At 56.2% G+C, this 7,586-nt stretch overlaps 1 protein-coding gene across 4 annotated transcripts in view; it reads left to right on the forward strand.

The window, feature by feature from the left end:
• The first annotated feature begins 4,513 nt into the window (after positions 1 to 4,513).
• The window catches only part of SCAMP4 (secretory carrier membrane protein 4), a 22,195-nt gene continuing 19,122 nt past the window's right edge, over positions 4,514 to 7,586 (forward strand). For 2 of the 4 annotated variants that reach the window (XM_017837060.1, XM_017837062.1), the window contains exon 1: positions 5,488 to 5,885. The gene's annotated coding sequence lies outside the window, so the exon portion shown is untranslated. Of the gene's footprint in view, positions 4,593 to 5,487; positions 5,886 to 7,586 lie in introns of those variants that run through there. The other 2 variants (XM_017837061.1, XM_017837058.1) reach the window with 2 other exon arrangements.

A 7,586-nucleotide genomic window follows, 5' to 3' on the forward strand; every position in this document is an offset into this window, starting at 1 on the left:
GGGATGGGCGAGATGCCCGGGAAGGGATGGCAAGGGCTGCGGCCAAGGCTGTGCCGAGGTCCCTCGTGCCCCGCTGGGCCTCCAGGAGCATCGAGGGAAAGGGCAAAGGACAAAAACCTGGGTAGAAATGCCTGAAAAAGGGAGATTTCCCCTCTCCCTGTGCCAGGGCTGCGTGTGCCCACTGGGGATGATGCCCAGGAGCCCCAAGACCCCCAAATTGCTCTGATGCTCCGTCCTTGGTGTCTTGGAGATGTTTCCAACCCTCCAGCCATGGGATGTTTGGCCGCTTTCCCATCCAACAGCCCTGGGGAGCCTCTCACAGTGATGGCTCTTGTCCAGACCAAGATTAATTTCGTGTTTGTTTGTTTGCTCTGGCAGTTTAGCTGAGTGTCCATTTCCACCTGCAGAACCCTCACACTGTGTATAAAATAATGGATCAAAAATATATATAATATATATTCTTGTGAATGTTGGTGCAAAAGAGAAAAATATATAAAGTTTCAGTCGGTTTTATGTTATTTTTTATCTCTTATGAATGAAAGAAAGAAATGGAAAACCTTTTCTTTCCATTTACCACCCTCCACACACACCTACCTGTAGATACCAACAGGTTTTATGGAAATGTTTTACTTTTTAGATTTAGGAAAATGCTTCTGTTCTCATTGAATGTTCTGTCTTGTAAGATTGTAATTTCTATTTTTTTAAAGAAAAGAAAATAACTAAATAAAATTTCCTCTTTCGGACCAGTCAGCTTAGGAAGGGAGGGCAGGGGAGGGAGAAACGTTTATTTAAGGACAAAACTTGTTGTCTGAATTTTTCATGACATTAAATAAAAAGTAATATAATGTATGGATGAAAAGCTTTCTATTGAGGTGTGTTCTATAGGTACATAGATGTATATTGCACAGAATTTGCAGGAAGAAAAATAAAGCCTGTTTTGCAAGGTCAAAAAAAAAAAGAATTAATAATGTTGGAAACAGTGATTTTAAACTTTAGCAAAGGGCAAGACTGGAAGGGAATCTCTTAAAATCATGGAAAAAACCTTTAATTTTCCCATGAGCTCAGGACCAGCTGGATCAGAATCATGGAATGGTTTGGGTTGGGAGGGACATTAAAACTCATCCAGTCCCACCCCCTGTCATGGGCAGGGACACCTTCCACTAGCCCAGGTTGCTCCTTTGATCCAACCTGGCCTTGGACACTCCCAGGGATGGGGCAGCCACAGCTGCTCTGGGCAACCTGTGCCAGGGCCTCCCCACCCTCACAGGGGAGAATTCCTTCCCAATGTCCCATCCATCCTGCGCAGGGTTTGGACACAACGGGAGATTTCAGGTGTTGGAAGGTGTTATGGGTTCCCTTGACGCCAGGCACACACTGAGGTGAGCTGGGAAGAGGCTGGATTTGTGCCCAGAACCCCTGTGTTGTGTTCCAAGAGCCCTTGGAAGCACTTCCCGGTGCCCCCTCCCTGCATCCTCCAGCTTGGGCACTCTGAGGGAGAGCCAAGATCTGGGAAGGGGCTTCATCTGGGCAACCCCTCCAGACCGAGGACAGGGACTGTCCCTGGCAGCACAGGGGACACATTTTGGGGCAGGAGGCTGGGGACAGGTCTGGGGGATGGGGGGATGTGTGGGGGAATGAGGGACAGCCCAGGCATGGCAGGAATTCATTTTTGAACAGTTCCCAGTCCCGGGAAGGAAAGAATGCCCTGGATATACAAGGGACACATGGATAGCATGCTCTGGATACAACAAGGATGCCAGGACTCAGATGCAAAGTGCTAATCCCTGCTCTGGGACCAGGGACAGGACCCAGGGAAGGGCTGGAGCTGTGCCAGGGGGTTGGGATGGATCTCAGGGAAAGGTTCTTCCCCCACAGGGTGCTGGGGCACTGCCCAGGCTCCCCAGGGCAGTGGGCACGGCCCCAAGGCTGCCAGAGCTCCAGGAGGGTTTGGACAACGCTCTGAGGGCCAGGGTGGGATTGTTGGGGTGTCTGTGCAGGGCCAGGGGTTGGACTGGATGGACCTTGTGGGTCCCTTCCAGCTCAGGAGATTCAGGATTCTGTGATTCTCTGGTCAGGATGCAGACGGGTCAAAGGCATCACTGGGTGTGAAAGGTGCAAACCCCATCCTCCCTTCCCTCTCCTTCCCCTCCAGTTCTCCCCTGGGTGCCCATCCGGAGCCCATCCTGTGCAAATCCAGAGTTGTGTCCCTCAGCAGCACAGCTGGACTGTCCTGGAGCTGTGGAGCAGAGGGGAATGATGATCAGGAATCCTTGGGGCAGCAGGGTCAGTCAATCCCAGGGTTTTGCCTCACCAGCTGCCATTCCCAGGGGACAGCACAGCTCCTCTTTCCTGTTCCCACCCGTGGAATTCACATATTGCAGGATAAATCCTGGCTGCTACAGAGAACTGGGAACAGCCAGAAACAGAGCACAGCTTGTGGAGATGTGGGGAGGTGTCATCACCCCCTTTGGAGGTGGAGGGAGCAGAGCTGGGGTGTCCATGTGGGAGCACCCAGGGATCACCTGGAGCTCACGGTGTCACACCCACAGTCCCATCAAATTGCTGCACGGTGACACTCTTACTCGATTTTCATTTAAAAAAGGTCTTTTCCCGTCCCCCCCCCCCCCCCCGAAAAATCAAGTTTCTTTGGTGTATTTTGGAAAAAATATAAAGTATGGGAAATCTGTTAACAAAATTCCTTGTGAAGAGCTGCTCTCTAAACAAAACGTGTTCAGGAAAAATGGCCTTTCAGCTCCAGGGGAGAAGCTGGGAATTATCCAGGAGGTGTCTGGGGGTCCCGGTGGGCTCTGGGAGCCCGAACACCTCCAGCCAGAGGCGGCAGGATGGGATCCCGTGGTTGTCCCGCGGGACAGGAGTTTGGGATATGAGGGTGACCCGGGGGTCGGTGTCCCCACCGCGGTTCCCCCCAGTTCGTGCTCCCTCTCTTACTGGTCCAGCAGCGCTGGATTTACTGGGGCCGAGTGACCTCTACTGGTTTATACCCAAAATATTCCCTGCGTGCCTGGGATCCGGATGGATGGAGGCAGGAGGCCTGATCCTTCCTTCCCAAAAAACACCTGCCCAGCTGGGAAGTGCTGGAGCCAGTGGCACTGCCCGTGCCCCTTTTTGGGGACAATCCCCAGGAAAACTGGGCAGCCCACCCAGAGCAGGGGCCAAACACAACCAGTGACCCCCAAGAGGTGGATTTTAGGGAAACTTGGCAGAGTTTGGGGAAGTTTTAGGGAAAGTTTACAGGGAGAGGCCTCAGTATTTGCTCAGCCAAGAGGGGTGAGCCTGACACAGCCTGGGAGTGCTGGGACAGAAACTACAGCCCCAGGGCTTGGAAAGGTTTTTTAAAGTACAGTTGGGGTTATAAATGGCCAGATTTAAAGGATTTTCAGAGAGCTGGGACCTTGGAGAGGGATCCCTACCTAAGGAGTCTCTAAGGAGTCTAATGGAAATAAGGAATTAAGGAGCTCTAAAACCAAAGAAAAGTGTTCAGGCTGGAAGGGATCAGAAAAAAAAAACAAACTAAATAAAATTTCCTCTTTCAGATCAATCAGCTTAGGAAGGGAGGGCAGGGGAGGGAGACATGTTTATTTAAGGACAAAACTGTTCTCTGAATTTTTCATTACATTAAATAAAAAGTAATATAATGTATGGATGAAAACCTTTTTGTCGAGGTGTGTTCTGTAGACACACAGAGGTGTGCACCGCACAAAATTTCAAGGAAGAAAAATAAAGTCTGTTTTGCAAGGTAAAAAAAAAAACATTTAGTAACGTTGGAAGTCGTGTTTTTAAGTTTTAGCAAAGGGTGAGACTGGACGTAGTGGAAAAAAACTTTAATTTTTTTCTGTGGGCTCAGGACCCAGCTGGACCAGAATCATGGAATGGTTTGGGTTGAAAAACACCTTAAAGAGCATCTCATCACACCCCCTGCCATGGGGAGGGACACCTTCCACTAGCCCAGGTTGCTCCAAGCCCCCTCCAACCTGGCCTTGGACACTCCCAGGGATGGGGCAGCCACAGCTGCTCTGGGAAACCTGTGCCAGGGCCTCCCCACCCTCACAGCCAACAATTCCTGCCCAATATCCCATCTATCCCTGCCCTCTGGCACTGGGAAGCCATTCCCCCTTGTCCTGTCCCTCCATCCCTTGTCCCAAGTCCCTCTCCAGCTCTCCTTGACCCTCTTTAGGCCCTGGAAGGGGCTCTCAGCTCTCCCTGGAGCCTTCTCTCCTCCATGTGAGCACCCTCAGCTCTCCCGGTCTCTCTCCATGGCAAAGGGGCTCCTTCGGATGGATCCCTTGGATCATCTCCACGTTCCCCCCGGCAGAGCCCCCCGGCAGAGCCCCCCGGCGGGGTCGGTCGCGGAACCTCGCACAGTTCTGTCCCTCGCGGCCGCCGTAGGACTCCCCCGCCCCTCCCGCCCGCCCTGCCCCTCACATGACAGCGGGCGGGGTGGTGCCGCGATGCACTCTGGGAGTTGTAGTCCAAGGCGCGGGGAGCGCAGCGGGCGCGGCCATTGGCGGGACTCCGTTTCCCAGAGCGCCCCGCGGCGGCCCCGGGGGGAGCGGGAGCGGGCGATCGGTGAGGTGGGACCGGGGGCGCCGGGCCGGGGAGCGGGGGCTGAGGGGGAGCCGGGGGTCGTGGACGGGGAGCTGGGGAGGGGGGGTCAGCAGGTGGCCTCGGAGGAGGGATGGCGGGGGTCGGAGGGGAGAGCTGAGGGTCGTGGGGAGGGAGCCGAGGGTTGGGGCGGGGGCAGAGCTGGAGAGGTCAGGGGGGAGCTGAGGGTCGGGGGCGGTCCGGGGAGGGCGAGCCGGGGGTCATGGAGGAGGATTTGGGGGTCGGGAGTGGGAGCGGGTATGGGAGGAGGGATGGGGGGTCGGAGGTGGCGCGGCGGGGGTCGTCGGGGCGAGCCTGGCGTTAGGGAGGGGGAGCTGCGGGTCGTGGAGGAGGAGTTGGGGGGTCCAAGGGGGCCGGGGGAGGGAGAGCTGGGAGTCGGGAGGGGGAGCCTGGGGGTCGGGGGGTGCCGGGGAAGGGGGATCTGGGGGTCGGGAGGGCAGCTTGAAGGGTCGGGGTGGAGGGAGCTGGGCGGGTCTGGGGGAGAGCTGAGGGTCGAGGGTGGCCGGGGGAAGGAGAGCAGGAGCTGGGGGTCGTGGAGGAGGAGTTGGGGCTCGGGAGAGGGAGCTGGGGGTCTGAGGGGGGGGAGCAGGTGGGCTCGGAGGAGTTGTGGGGGGAGCTGGGGGCCGGGGAGGGGGCGCGGGGGGTGCCAGGGGTATAACGGGGCCGGGAGGTGGGTGACAGTGCCTCGGGCCGGGGGTGTCACGGGGGCAGCAGCGGTGGGGGCGGCAGGGAGGGGGTGTCGGGGGGGCTGAGCTCGGGGAGGGATCGGGGACAGGTCTGGGGGGACGGACGGGGCGTGTGTCGGGAGGAATCGGGGCCAGCCCGGGATCGGGGGCGGCCCCGGTGGGAGCCGCTATCGGGGGCAGCGGGAGGGGGTGGGGACAGGAGGCGGAGGGTGGAGAGGGGTCCTGTGCCCTGCAGGGTGAGACCCCCACCCCCGGAGGCTGCGAGCTGGGGCATCGGGAATGTGCCTCCCACGGCTCCCTCCTGCCTTAGCCCTGGGAGCTGCCACCGGGCTCGGGGGGACACGGGAGGGTCAGGGGACAGGGTGACACAGTCCAGCTGCTGCTGGGGAGGGTCGTGGTTCTCCAGGGACTGTCAGGGTGAAGCTCCCTGATGTGTGTGGTTTGGGTACTGGCTCCTTCAGGTGCTGCCCTGGATAGAGGCAGCACAGGCATGTCGTGATTTTAATTCCCCCTCTCTGCTCTCAGGGTTTTGTGAGCTCAAGGAACTCTCGTGTGGAACCTGTGATGAGGAGAGCAGTGAGTTAGAAATTAGGCAATTAATGGATGGATTAATTTAGCTTTTCTGTGTTATTCTAGGCTAATTAGCGTTGTTGCTGCTGTCTGTGTGAGGCCAGTCTGAGAGGGTGACAGGGAGTGGAACAGGCCTGTGCCCTGAGCACAGATACTTCAGTGTTTCTGTGGGTTTTGTCTTCCCCTTGAGCCTTCTGAGGTTCTGCCCCTGAGCAGCTGAGCTTCACTCCTGGACGTGTTCATACCAAAATTAACATTTGTCTGCTCTGGGTTTTGAATACCCAAATTAAGGCTCCTGCCCCAGTGCTGAGGCAGCAGGTACAGCTGTGTAAACAGGCTGGGGGGCACCTGAGGGGAATTGCTTCCAATCCTGCTGTCTCCCCAACTCCAGGGGTGGGGGAGAGGGGCAGCAGGACCCCCTGTACAGCCAGGAGTCCCCCGGAGGCTCCCAGGACTCGGAGCTGACGTGGGAGTGGGATAACCCTGTAACTTCATTGTCCCCTGTGCCTTTTCTCGGGGCAGTGCTGCCATAAACAGTTTCCCTGTTCTCCCTGGCCGTGCTGGGTGGCTTCTGGAGTTACTTTTTGGGCTGGCTGTGTCACTGCAGGGACTGTGTCCCACCCTGGCAGGGAGAGGAAGCACCACCAACTACAAACTGTGTCAGCTCTGCAGAGTCTGGGATGGTAAAGCTGAGCCAGCGTTTTGGAGTGGCCTCTGCTGCCTCTGGGAAGTTCCTGATTAAAGCTGGGTGTCTGAGTGAGACTCAAACCCAGCCTTTTGCCTTAAGGCCAGTGCAGAGACACCACTTTCCCTTTAAATTCAACTGGAGAGACCATGAGCAGAGTGCCACATCCAGCCATTCCTTGGACACTTCCAGGGATGGGGACTCCACCACCTCCCTGGGCAGCCCCTTCCAATGCCTGACCACCCTTCCATGGAGAAATTCCTCCTGGCATCCAACCTGAACCTCCCCTGTTGCAGCTTGAGGCCATTTCCTCTTGTCCCGCCACTGGTAGTCTGGGAGAAGAGTCATCAAATCAAAAGGAGAATACAAAAGCAGTACAGAAAATACCCTAAAACAAAGCCTCAGAAGCTGTGGGATTTTGCTGGATGGAAAGCTTGGGATGTGGGTCTAAGTTTGGCACCTGCAGGGATTGAGGGGGTCTGGTGTCCTGTGAATCTGGTCTTGGGGACGTGCCCCAGGTCACTAGGTGGGTTTATGGCAAAGTTGGAATGAGATCAGCTCTCCCACCTCCCTGTGAGAGCTTTTCTTTTGGCTTGGCTTCCTTTATTTCTCCTGCCACCTTTCCCTGGTTTTGGAGAAAAAAAGCAGTGAGAGGTAACAAGAACTTTTAAAACTTATTTGATGTGGGCAAAATACAGGAGGGGCCTAAGGAGCTGCACACACAGTAGCAGGACTGCAAGGGATACTGAGTCAGTTTGCTGATGATACTAAATTGGGAGGAGCTGTTCAGTGCATTTAAGGCAGAGAGACCCTGACAAGTGTGAGGGCTGGGCAGTCCCCAGCCCTGGGGTGTTTAACGAGGGCAGGTCCTGGATCCCTGTCCCTGGATGCAGGGACAGACTGGGGAATGAGAGGCTGGAGGGAAGGGCCCTGGGGGTCCTGGTCAGTGGCCAGTTGGATCAGAGTCAGCAGAGTGTCCTGGCAGCCCAAAGGGCCACCCTGTCCTGGGGGGCATCAGACCC

This window comes from Lepidothrix coronata, unplaced genomic scaffold, assembly GCF_001604755.1.
Source record: "Lepidothrix coronata isolate B3197 unplaced genomic scaffold, Lepidothrix_coronata-1.0 Scaffold290, whole genome shotgun sequence".
Classification (NCBI taxonomy): Eukaryota; Metazoa; Chordata; class Aves; order Passeriformes; family Pipridae; genus Lepidothrix; species Lepidothrix coronata.